Consider the following 13,755-nt stretch of genomic DNA (forward strand, 5'->3'; position numbering starts at 1 on the left):
AAGTAAACGCAAGTGCATCGTATTCTGCCCTTTCACTGACCTTGTGGACAAGTTCTACGTGTTGAGTAGGAAGGGTTGAGTGACTCGGTGCACCATTGCCTTGCTACCTCGAAAAGGTGAATCCTGGTTTTCTTTCCTGCTCACATTTCAGAGCCAACACACACAAATAGTTTAGATTTTGAGGAAGAATGAGGGAGGCTTACAGAATGAATGCTCGGCGTGATTACTTTATTTAGAGTGCCGTAGAGTTTAAGTACGTCTCCTCCTGTTTCGATCATTATGTGTAGTCTCCAGGCATAAATAGTTGTCTTTGAGACCTTAGAGAAATTTTGCTAAAGACAGTTGAAGGGACGCCTGGGTGGCATCCAACTCTCGATTTCGGTCATGATCTCATGGTTCATGAGTTTGAGCCCTGTGTCGGGCTCTACGCTGACAGCGTGGAGCCTGCTTGGGATTCTCTCTCTCTCCCTCTCTCTCTCTGCCCCTCCCCCACTAGTGCTGTCTCTCAAAAATAAATAAACTTTAAAAAAAGACAGCTGAAGCATTCACTCTGCCATTTATGACCGTTTACATGCTGTATTTATAGAGACTGCTCCAAAATTAGCAGGGGATGGACTTTTTGATGGCAGTTGAGTGAACCGTAGGGTCTGCTTCGTGTAGTATTTTTTTCCCTATCCTTTCTTCCCAAGTTCTACAAACTATTTGGTAGGCTTTATTGCCTAAACATAACCAGCTTCTTAAGTTCAATAAGTCATTGATCGTTGCCATGAAGATATTTTTCACGTTATAGAGTGAAGCACAGAATATTTTATTTGGTGGTCACATGTTTAGAAAAACCACTTAAGTTTAGTTGACATGAAGCTGCCCAGAAGCAAAAGGACACTGACTCACCCAGTGTAGCTGGTACTCATTGTCATTTGTGTATCTATTTAGTCAGCAAATAGTTACCAAGCGCTGTGTTCAAAACATCTGCTTTTTTAAACAACCTCCATGTAATATTCACTTTCAAAAAATGTTTCTTGACAGGCATTCAAGATGCATTTTTTTCCAATTCTTTGTGGTTGCTTTTTTGTTTCTTTTGTCTTTTTGGAGCTGTTTTCAGTTTCCGTGACTGGTAATTCCTTATCTCTTCAACTATACTCGCTTTCATCATATAGGGATGCTGAATAGGGCTAAATCTAAATTCTTGTCATTTACAGTCGAAGGACAGCTTAGCTTTCATGGGCAGTGTTTGGAAACCATTTCAGTGTTTTGTTTTTTTTTATTGATTGCATTTGTTTATAAATAGGAAGGTATTCTTATTGGATCTCAGTCAGTATAGCTGGGAATGATGCAAACGAACATATATATTTGGTGAAATGTAATAAGACAATTCACAGTTCAAAATTAGGGTAAATCGTGTGCACAGGCTCACCTCGATGCACATTACCGTGGTCCAGAGTCAAGCCGTGAGACTAAACATGCTTCATTATCGAAAACCTCCGGAAACAGAATTCCAGGGATGGCATCTGCCATCTGCTCGTGGCTTGTACATAGAAGCATCTCGTCCCTCTCTAAAGATTGTTCTGCATTGAACAATAAGGACATACCAACGAACAATAAGTAGCCGGATGGGAAAAAATTTTTCGCAAGTCAAGGAAAGGGAGCAGCTTGCAAATTCCAGAACGCACCAAGGATTGTGATATTTACGGAGGTACACCTCAACTAGTCTTTTGACTGTTCGGTTGTACTTGACCGTCGGCGGAAAAGTTTCTCCGCATCCGCCAACGCAAGCGAATAAAACAGGAAACGAAGGGTTTTCTGAGGTACCGGAGGAAGGCAAGATTTGGAGGTTCCCCGTGGAGTGTAATGCTGGGTCCTGTGATGCATGCAGGATTCGTGCCCTGAGTACTGCCAGATTGCTTTCCATGTACACCCATCGAGTGTCTAGGTGCCCACACACATTGGGTATTTTCCGATCTTCTAATTTTGGCCCGCCTCCTGAATGTTTGCAGTGGCACATCTCTGGTTACTAGTGAGATTCCGCATATCTTCAAGCATCTTACTCTGCCGTTTGGGCTCCTTCTCTGTGGGTTGCCTTGCCGTCTCCTTGCCCACGTGTGTTGGATTTTCTGGTATTTGCCTCCTTCAATTTATAGGATCTCCTCTCATATTCTAAAACCACCACCCCTTGTGGGTTTTCGACATTCCAAGTATATTCTCCTCCATGTTTTAGTTACTTTAAACTTTGCCTACTTTTTTCTTCATTGAACAAAAATTCTTACAGCCTTAGACTTCTTCGATACGGGCAAGTGAGTGTGTATCTTTGCGTATTGATTGTATTATAGGTTTTGTTTAAGAAATACTCTTCTACATCCAAGGGCCGCAAAGATATTCCCCTATTAGCTGTGGCTTTAGCTACCACAGTCATGCCCGAATTTTTCTGCCACCCACCATTCCGACTGAGAAGCAGTGATCCACCTTTATTTGTTTCAATGCCAAGCTGGTTGTTTTTTGGTTTTGGGGTTTTTTTGGTTTTTTTTGTTTTTTTGAGCTCCAGCTACTAAGCAAATTCATCATTTATCAAGTTCCTGTTTCAGAGTCTGAATTAGTTTACAAGCCAAAGTCTGTCTCCTATTTTTAAGGAACCAAATAGCTGGTGACTTAAATATGTGCTTCTGTGCTGCAGACTTGAGCCAGGATCCAGACGGGTTGCAGATGTTATCAGTGACAGCATACTTACAAAGCTCCATATGATAGAGAAAGGGGTAATGAGTCACAGCATTTAGACCCCAGCTTTGTGTACACTACCAAACAGTCATCTTCACCTTGTTGGCCTCAAAAGATGAGTACGTGGGGCACCTGGGGGGCTCAGTCGGTTAGGGGGTCACGATGTCTTGGTCGTGAGATCGAGCCCCGCGTTGGGCTCCACACGGTGGGCATGGAGCCTGCTTAAGATTCTCTCTCTCTCTGCCCCTCTCCTTCTTGCCCTTCTCTACAGCACCCTTTACAATTCTGTTCGTCCCGGGAATAAAGCAGAAGGGATATGATAGTTCCTCCAAATACTCAGCATTTCTTTATTTAAAAGAAATTTTTTTTTTAACGTTTACTTATTTTTGAAGGAGAGAGAGACAGTGTGAGCGGGAGACAGAGAAGGGCAAAGAGGGAGACACAGAATCCGAAGCAGGCTCCGGGCTCTGAGCTGTCAGTACAGAGCCCGACGCCGGACTTGGACTCACAAACTGTGAGATCATGACCTGAAGCTGAAGTCCAGACACTTAACTGACTGAGCCACCCAGGCGCCCCTCAGCATTTCTTTCAACAGTGAGATTTGCAGGGGCGCCTGGGCGGCTCAGTCAGTTAAGCATCCGACTTTGCGGTCATGATCTCAAGGTCTGTGAGTTCGAGCCCCGCATCGGGCTCTGTGCTGACGGCTCAGGGCCCGGAGCCTGCTTCGGATTCTGTGTCTCCCTCTCTCTCTCCCCCTCCCTCACTCATGCTCTGTCTCTCTCTCTCTGTCAAAAATAAACAAACATTAAAAAATTTTTAAAAAATGAGATTTGCTCTCTGCGACAGTGATGCCCTGCCCTCCTCCCTCTCTGTACCTTGTAAAGGGAGGTGATGTGTATGAGCACACTTCAGAAATGTAAAAAGAGATCATGATTTTTAGATCCAGCAACACCTTCATGAGATCTACCTGGGGCTGAAATTTGATTTGTTAACGTTTTCTTTCCTTGGGCAGTTGCACAATTTCTTAGCTGAAAGCCTTCCACAGGATGGAAGTTCGCACCAGGGCCCTCTGCTTTAGTGTTACACTTTCGTGGTTTATTTCCGTGATAAATTGATTAGTGCCTGTGAATCGAAAATGCAGTAGAAATGGCCCTCATTTCCTTTTAGGCGTTTTAATGGTGCGATTTTGTCAAAAGGGGTTATTACGAGAAACAAAATCGTAAAGATTGCAAGTTTTCCAAATTTAAATCAGACAGTCTAAGTTTAATTCCAAATAGAAATTTAGTGTTTTGCATGGTGAATTCCCATCAGGAAGAAGGTGTGGACCAGAGGTCTTTTGGGTAAACCTGAGAAATCTACAGACTCTTGGTCACTCAGGATAAGCTAGGCCTGTGTGTAACGAGCACTCCCCAAATCTCAGTGGCTTAAAACGATAAAGGGCTAAGTCTCGTCTGTGCCCGTAGGCTCACTGGGGTTCCTCTCCTCGGAGCGGGGTTCTCCGCCTATAATCCAGGCTGTCCTAGCGGCTGCTGCCTGGACTATCAGAGGAAAGAGAATTCGAGGGGGTCTTACTTCAGCAGTGAAATGCTCACACGTCCTTGGCAGATTTGGGTAGCGGCCCCCCCCCCCCCAGGCGCAAGGGGCCAAGAAGTACAATCTTATCATGCCCCTGTGATGGGGTAAGGAGGGAGGGAGGGAAGCAAAATTATTTGGCAAACTGTGCTAATAATAGAAACAAATGATTAAGAGCACAGGATTCAGTTAACACTGACTCAGGAAGATAAATGCTTTTCAGTTCAAATGATTACTGCAAAGCGGGCTTCACCTTCTATAACTGGTAAAAATAAATAAATAAATAAATTTGGTCGAAGTGTACCCACATTTTAAAAGTTGTGATGGAAAGACATAGTAGCAATTATGAAGACCCATTTCCCGAGAGAGAAACCCCAACTTCGGGGCACCCTGGGAGCAGACGGAGGGCCGTGCCCAAAGGAACAGACGTCAGGGGCACAGGGACAGGGGCAAGTGGAAGAGCCGCCAGGTGTCCCCCCCGGCACAGCTGGCAGGTGGGGGCCAGTTCGGGGCAAGGATTCGCACAAAACGCCCTGAAGAGATGCCCGAGAACCAAGCGGAGGGGGAGCACCCGGGAATAGGCGGGGACCCCACCTGGGCTTGCGGAGAGGCTGGGAGGGGCCGGAGGACGGAAGAGAAGAGAGAGACCCCGTCCCTGGGGGGACATACAGGAGGCAGCTGACACCAACCTGCAGGTTCTGAGAATGCCATCCTGGACTCGCTCCATCACCGTGGCCCTGGGCACTTGTGTGGCAGAGCCTGTTGCCGCCTGGCTGTCCTTGGCCTGTCCAGAAAGGGCTGCCAACTCTGAGTTGGGGCAGGAGTCCTTTAGGCCCGCAGGCCCGGGCAGAAAGACACCTGCCGGGAATCTAACTGGGCAGAGTTGTCGTTTTACTGGAATCCTGCAAATACCTGAACATCTGGAAAAGAGAGCTGACTCGGGCAACAGCTCGCAGAACCTAGTGGGAAATACCACCCCCTGCCCCAGCTGATGAAGAGAAAGGCCGTCTCATGAGGTTCTATCTACCCTGTTATTAACACGTTAAAGAGTGTGTTCTTGTTAAAACCATGTCTGAAGCATTCAGAAGACTGAAAAGAAACGATGATAAAAAGATTGATGAGTGGAAGAGTGTGGTTTGGCTTTCATTTGTGACATATCAGATGACTTTAACTCACTCACTAGCTTTTTCCTTTCTCTTAAAAAAAAAAAGTCCTTGGCTAACCAGTGACATAGATACTCAATTTGTGGATTCACAGAACTAAAACTTTTGTGTATCCAAGCATGCTACTTTAGTATAAGACAATGGACGTCCTTTAAAACGTGATATTTAGAACTTTTCTGTTTCAGTGATTGTCACTGACGTTTGTAGGTGCTATAGGAGAGTTGACGGACATGTTCAATTCAATCATTTTGGTGTCCCTGCGCCCCCCCCCCCTCCAAATTCTGAGCCTTTTGGGTTAGAGTTTTAGATCTGAGAGTGCCTTTTCTTCTTTCTCTCTCTTTCTCTTACTTTAACACCCCCCCCCAAAAAAAACCTCTTTCAGTTTGTTTTTTAAAAATGAAGAAATGTCCCAACACGTGACCCACAGCTGCAACCCGTTAACCTTTGCTAATATTGAGTCTGCACTTTGGATCCCTTGTGGGACCTCTAGATAGATGTGCTTTTGCTGTTCTAGGCAGTGTGCCTGCTTGGGGAATGGAGGGGAGGGGCTCTCTCCAGCCAGACTCAAACGGATGGAATAAATATCTTCTCTGCACGGCACCGTAACAGAAGACCTGGCTGGGCCCCAGGTGCTTGGGACCCGCTCTGTCCAGTACAGCAGCCACTAGCCATGCGTGGTCATGGAGCTTTGCAATGTGGCTAATCTGAACCAAAATGAGCTGTAAAAGCAAGCTGAATGGTGAATTTCATAGAGCACATAGACTATCTTGTTAACTTCGTATTAATTACCTGTTGAAATGGTAACATGTTGGATAGATTGGATTAAACGGAACATTTTATTAGAATTGATTTTGACTGTTTATTTTCACCCCTTTTAATGTGGCTTCTAGAAAATTGAAACTGAACTGTGTAAGTCGCACTATAATTTTGTGGGGTGGCTCTGGTCCAGGTGACTGAGATGTGTCTTTAACTACCTTAATAAGAGGCAAATGCTTGTCATCATTTTAATGTGGACTTTTCCTTTTACTGTGAACTCTGCATGGTAAATATTTTATCTACTCTTATTTTTCTTAAAGTTTACCTATTTATTTTGAGAGTGAGAGAGAGAGCACACACACATGCACAAGTTGGGGAGGGACAGAGAGAGAGGATCCCAAACAGGGTCTGAGCTGTCAGCACAGAGCCCGATGTGGGGCTCGAACCCATGAACAATGAGATCATGACCTGGTTCGAAGTCAGACGCTTAACTGATTGAGCCAACCCAGGCTCCCCTATGAACTCTTGTTTTAAAGTAGAATGAGGTTTTTAACAATTCCTGAAGCACTATGGGTTATTTGACAAATTCTCTTTTGTGGATACCAGGTAGTGCTAAGCTGGCCTAGGCTTTCTAATGTTAAATACTTACCCTTGGACCTTCTGGTGCCAGCCTTCATCTCACTGATGGGGGTGTGCACGAGGCAGGGGGCCAGGGGGTGAGGGCATGGGTGCCCAGCAGGCATGGGTGGACTTCCTCCCGCCCAGCCCCGCCTTCTGGCCCCTGACCCTTGTATGAGACACGTGTGGGCAGTTGAACTTCGAAGGTGGCCCCTGGGCCTCCAAATCAGTGAACCCCAAATCCCCAAGCAATATTTTATTCTCACAGCTTTCTGAGTGAGTCAAGGCTTCTAGAGAACAGAGCTTTAGGGAACCAGCGACAACTGATTAAATTACAGGGTCTGGCTCAAGAACAGATAAAGCCTCCTTCTCATTGGTGGCTTCCTTTTCCTTGTGAAATATGGCAACTGATGAAAAATCCACCTGTTGAGAACAAGCAGATGAAACTGCAAGGCTGGAGACACAGCCACCTGACATTGTCCCCGCCACCCCCACCCCTACCCTGGCCAGCCCTGCGAACGAGTTCTTTCCTCTGAAGCCTGGGGGGGCGCTATTACTTCTCAGCCTGGGGACAGTAAACTCTAGGAGGCAGCCCTGAGGCGGGACAACTCACTGACTATCAGTGCTTCTCACACTAGTCTCCTTGGATGTTGTAAAAATTCAGATTCTGATTCCCTAATCTGGGTTGAGGCGTGTTGAACCAGCTCGCGGGTGATGGCCACACTGCCGATGCGCGGACCACACACACTTTGAGAAGCACGTTCGCAAAGCGTCATCTGCTTGTGTGGACATTCCCGAAAAATTATCCGGCCTGAGGCCTGGGAGATCAGTGTGTCAAACTGGCGTTAAATATACCTGGTAAACTTAAGAAAATCCAATATAAAAAGAAAGCCTTGAAAAAGGATTGACCATTCTTTTTACAAAGGGATTCACAACAGGGAACCTTTAAAAGCATCTCCCCTTAGGCATTATGGCATCAGCTACAGTTTACTAACTGAAAAGATAAAAAAGTGCCAAGGCAATCATCATCTGGAAGTAAGTATCTCTGAAATGTTATAAAAAAGCAATAGTAATGCTGATCACTTCCATTACTGAATGCTGTGTGTGTGCCCTGTGTGTGTGTGTGTGTGTGTGTGTGTGTATGTAAACAGATTATCTAATTGGATCTTCAAAATACTAGTAAAATGAGGGTTACTATCCTTACACTCCTGACCAGAGAAGTAAGGTCCATGGAGTTAAAGTAACATGTCAGGAAGAAAACATTCTGAGCAAAACACCGTGTCTCAGGCCTGATCCTGGCTGGTTGTCCTTTTTTTTTCTTTTTTTTTTTTTTTAAGTGTTTTTAATGTGTATTTATATTTAGAGAGACAGAGACAGAGAGAGAGAGAGAGACTGTGCTTGAGTGGGGAAGGGGCAGAGAGACGGAGACAGAATCTGACGTAGGCTCCAGGCTCTGAGCTGTCAGCATAGAACCTGATACGGGGCTCGAACCCACGAGCAGCGGGATCGTGACCTGAGCTGAAGTTGGAGACTTAACCGACTGAGCCACCCAGGCACCCCCTGGCTGGTTGTCTTTCACATCAGGGGCACACTGACACCATATTTGGAACAGATGGCAATTTATAATGTCCTTCTCTTCCTCGGCAATTTAAATTAAAATGTCAACTTAAAGAATGGTTTCAGAAAGGCACCAGGAAGGATTGTAAATATAGCTAGATTGAGCAAAGAAAGATGAACAAAGTATACTTTCAGCGTAAGCTGAATCACTGGTAACGTAATGTAAAAGTCTTGGAAAAGCTAAAAGACCATTAAGAGACAGGACAGATGGCACTCAGCTCAGTAAATACACATCAGGAAACCAACGTGTGCAATCTACCTGTGAGCAACACCTTTTCCTATGAGTGACATCACTAGGCAACGAGAGTCCAAACACGCAAATGTTACCAAGAGCCTTCCCTGTCTTCCTTTACTCCGAACTGAAGCAGGCACATACCACTTAGATGGCATAATCATACGACGAAATAGAATACCAGGCTAGATACAAAAGATAACATTCTGTGTGGCTCCCTTTATATGAAATTCTAGAAAAGGCAAAACTGTTATGGCAGAAAACAGATGAGGGGGTGCCAGGGGCTAAGAGTTGGGGGTGGGGAGAGGGTGACCGTAGAGTCAGGAGGAAACTTCCTGAGGGTAATGGAGACGTTCCATCTCACGATGGCGATGGTGGAAGTAGGGATTTCTACAACTCAACCCATTAGTCGAAACTCACCGAAGTGTACCCTTGGAATTGCTGACTTCTATTCTATGAAAGTTCTGTGTCGATAAAGCGAATTAAAATACATACATATGATAACCTAATATAGCCTTTCTATCCTTTTGTATCTGACTCAGAGTAAGTGAAATTCAGTAACCCTCTGGCAACAGAAAATAAACCCAGCTTAATTTCAAAGTAGAGACCTAGAAGTTGCTGTAAAAAAAAAAAAAAAGTAGCTGCAGCAGCCACTGAGAATGAGTTGCCAAGACTTTATTGGATGAATTCCATCCAAGATACTGCATTTAGTCTCTCAAGGTCTTTGGACACCCAGAAAGTGGGTCGTCTTTCAGAATATCTGCGTCACTATGGAGAACATGTCAGTAAATCAAAAACCAGCTGGATTTACTCTTAAATTGGCAAAATGCTCACTTGCTTGGAAGTACTATTAATCCCTTCCTTCACTGGACAGGGAAGATTGGTTTTATGGTCTTGATTACCTTCGGTTTTATCCATACTGCATGTTCTTTTGGTAGAGGGTACGTATTAGGCATTAAACTTGTGCTTTGGGAAAGCAGGGATCATGTGACTGCTTGATTCTAAATCTTAAGAATTTGAAACTAAGATGAACACTGAATATTTTTACTAAGTTGGAATACAAAAGCAATTATTTTTAACTAGTTAACAGAGAATTATTTTGCCTAAAATATTCAATTATTAATGCCAAAGCATCGTTCTGCCCTGAATTCTCCAGACAATCCTGCTTTTGGCAACGAGTTACAGAAACCAACTTACATGGGCTTAGACAGGAAGCCCATTTCCTGGCTTGTGTATCTGGAATTCTAGAGTTATAGCCCTGTTCAGGGTTGGCTAGACCTGGGTCTCAACAGTCCCATCAAGCCATGGTTTCCTTCCTCTCTACTCTGCTGCCTGGGTGGCTTTATCTTTACACTGGTTCCCTCCTGGGTATAGCATGGCTGCTAAGATCTGTTTGAGCCCACCATTTTCTCACTAATTTCCTGAGAATCCAGAGAGAAGATTCCTTCAGGAGCCTCTGACTTAAGGTCAGTAAAGGACTTTCTGGAGGTCTTTTCTCATTGGTTCAAATTGGGTCACATGGCCATTTCTCATTGGTTCAGATTGGGTCACGTGCCCAGTCCCTTGTACAGAGGATGAAATTACCCTTCGGTAATCAGGTCTGCCCTACAACTGGAAACAGAATCAGCTCCCCTGAGAACACAAATGGATGAAGGGGGGGTGGGGTGGGGGCAGTGGAAGTTCCATTAAGAAAGAGAAAGGGAGATTGACACTGAGTCAACAGTAAAAAACGTACATTAGGGTCTAATTTAAATCCGTTACTTTAAAGGGAAGCTATATTTTTTTTCTTTTTAGGAAAGTACTCTAGGTTTAAATTTTAATTTTAAGAGAATATTTGTAACAAAAAGGAAGAGAGTAAAAACCACTACAATCCCACTACCCCGTAAGAACTATTAACGAGTGATACAAGCGTATTTTTAAATAATAAAATATTCTACTGTGTATTCTGTAGACACAGTATAGTCTAATGGTTAGCAGTATACAGCCTTAGATGTCACCCTGCTATCTGTGTGTCCTCACTGAGTAAGCTACTTATCTTTCCTGTGCCTCAACTTCTTCTCTGTGATACATATAAGAATAGTATCTATAAGTTACTCTGGCAGTAACCCTGGAGCTCAGAGATCAGCAATCTGCAGCCTGCGGGCCAGACCTGGCTTGCTGCCTGTTTTCATAAACAAAGTTTTACTGGAATCCAGTCACGGTCATCTGTTTGTGTTTCCATCTATGGCTGCTTTCACACTACAATGGGAAGGTTAAGTCGTTCCGACAGAGACTATATATAGCGCACAGAACCAAAGGTATTTCTGATCTGGCCCTTTGCAGAAAAAGTTTGCCAACCTCTGGGTCAGACCATCAGACTTCTATTGTCTTGTCAAAATCTCACATGTCATAGTTCTGTGGTCATGCAGTAACTTAACCAGCCTGGAGATACGATCAAGAAAAAGTGACATCTGCAGAGCTTACACAAAGGCGAGCGATGATGCGAAGTTATTTTATCAGCTAGAAATAGTTAAGAACCACGAGTAATTGAAAAATCTACCAAGGTGTTTAAATGCCAAATTATCTATCTGAATTGACCAGAGATCTTAAAATACGTGATACATGATTTCCCTTGAACTCTGGCGTGTTGACACTGGGACATGAACGAAAGTGAATTTGTATGGAGTCACAGCTACAGGGAGAAAATAAGACTGAAGAGCAAATGAAAGAGAACCCATAACAAGTCATTGCAGATGTTGCTGTAGAAAAGAAAAGATTGTCGCCCCCTGTGTGCTCTGGGTGAACAGTGGTGGAGATGTGTGGATGGGAAGGGCTCCCCGGAGCAAAGGGAATAGTCTGAATGGGCACAGTGAAGCCGACCCAAGCCTGAGGCTCGGAAGAGCCATAAGGGAAGAGAAAAGCATCACTGGAATAAGTGATACATCCGTGGAGGAACACCGCCCTCACCTTATGGGTCGTTTTGGTCTTGAATTTAAAGATCCTCAAGATCTAAATTATTTTAGTCACGTCCAACTTTTCCAAAAAATAGTGTCTTAACTAAAGGCCGTTAGATTCTTGGCCAAATGTGTAATGTCCTTCTCTAAAAATGAAGTGACCATCAACTACAAAGAACTTTTCTAGAACAAAAAGCTTTCCATACATTCAGCAGTGCAGTGAGGATTAAGAATGAAGGATCTCCATCAACTGCCTGACTTCAAATCCTGGCTCAACCACCTTCCATTTAATCTTTAATGCCCTAAGGCTTGTTTTTTTTTTTTAATTTATTTACAAAACAGGATTGATAAAAAGGACTAACTTTAGAGAGTTTTGATGATAATCAAGTGAAATAATCCCCATGGAAAATAGCCCAGAATCTAACAAATACTACATGCTCCTTAGAAGTGAACCGTTTTGATGTGGACAAGACAGTTGTGGAAAACATTTGATAACCAACCATATAATGATATATTGTTGTAATATACTAAGTTCTTCCACTTTTGGTATTCCTGCTTTATTTTTGGACCAGCAAAAGCGAAGATAGATTTTTAGAACCCTTTACTGGCGTCTTAGCATTTAGAAGAGCAGATCAGGGAACATTTTAATAAGCACGCTATTAGTTGAGAGTATAGGTCAACTTGCTGCTGAAACAGAGACCCAAAAAATAGAATGAGAAAGGAAGGAAGGAGCAAAGGAAAAGAGGGAGGGAGGGAGGGAAGAAGGAAGGAAGGAGGAAAAGAAGGAGGGAAGGAGGGAGGAAGGGAGGGAGGAAGGAAGTAAGGAGGGAGGGAAGAGGGAGAGAGGAAGGAAGGAAGGAAGGAGAAAGGAAAGAGGGAGGGAGGAAAGGAGGGAGGGAGGAAAGGAAGGGAGGGAGGGAGGGAGGGATGGAGGGAGGAAGGAAGTAAGAAGGGAGGGAGGAGGGAGGGAGGATGAAGGGAAGGAGGGAGGAAGGAAGAAGGGAGGGAAGGAGGGAGGAGGGAAGGAAGGGAGGGAGGGAGGAAGGAAGGAACAAAGGAGGGAGGGAAGGAGGGAGGAAGAAAGGGAGGGAGGGAGGGAGGGATGGAGAGAGGAAGGAAGTAAGAAGGGAGGGAGGATGAAGGGAAGGAGGGAGGAAGGAAGGAGGGAGGGAAGGAGGGAGGAGGGAAGGAAGGAAGTGAGGGAGGGAGGAAGGAAGGAATAAAGGGGGGAGGGAAGGAGGGAGGAAGGAAGGAAGGAACGAACAAAGGAGGGAGGGAAGGAGGGAGGAAGGAGGGAGGGAAGAGAAGCGTCTTTAACATGCCCACCCAGAGGTAAGCAGGCCCAGCAGCGGAAGACAGCTCTGCTCCATGAGGGCCTCCAGGACCCAGGTTCCAGTTACCTTGTTTGCCCACTGTCAACTGCAGTAGGTTGTATCGTAGAAGCTGGTTCACTAGTACCTTCTCCTTCTATCCCTTAGGAGACGGAAGGCAGTGAAGGAAGAGCAAAGCCATCCTTTTCAAAGGATTGTATGTAGAGCTTAATTAAATACCTGGCTTCTATTCGCACATCATTGCCAAGATTTTAGTCAAATAGCCACCCACAGTTGAAAAAGAGGCTAGAAAATGTGACTCTAGCTAGGCAGCCATGTGCCCAACTAAAATTCAGCGGATTCTGTTATCAATAGGGAGGAGGAAAGAATGGAAGGTGGAATCCATTAACAGTCTTCCACGGGTATTGTCATGGAAACTAGTGTTGTTTGCCCGAGCTATGACACTATTGATTGTAAAACACATCGTTTTATGCACCATTAAGTAAGAAAAAACATTCTATTAAACATATTGTTTTCTTATTAGCTCAGTTGTAGGACCCATCCCAATTTAAGAGGTGTTAAAATGTGAAAAACTTGTGTCTCGCTATAGAAGAAATACAGTATTGGAAAGACTGAGGAAGAGAAAGTGATCCAAGGACATTCATTTTTGCAGTCTCTGTGTGTGTGTGTGTGACTTTCCTTAGAGCAAGCCTTGACAGGAGATATCAAACTTTGTTTTAGCCATCAAGTGTAATGCTCGACTAGGTGACTAACAAAGTACGATCCGTGTGAGCGTGCTCTAAGTCAAATTCCTGTGACTGCTGGCAGAGAGACTTTTGTCTCAA

General features: G+C 44.4%; 1 protein-coding gene across 1 annotated transcript in view; it reads left to right on the forward strand.

Moving 5' to 3' along the window:
• The window catches only part of SLC22A3 (solute carrier family 22 member 3), a 93,374-nt gene that overhangs the window by 60,424 nt on the left and 19,195 nt on the right, over positions 1 to 13,755 (forward strand). The gene's annotated exons all lie outside the window — the stretch shown is intronic.

This window comes from Panthera onca, chromosome B2 (assembly GCF_046562875.1).
Source record: "Panthera onca isolate mPanOnc1 chromosome B2, mPanOnc1 haplotype 2, whole genome shotgun sequence".
NCBI lineage: Eukaryota > Metazoa > Chordata > Mammalia > Carnivora > Felidae > Panthera > Panthera onca.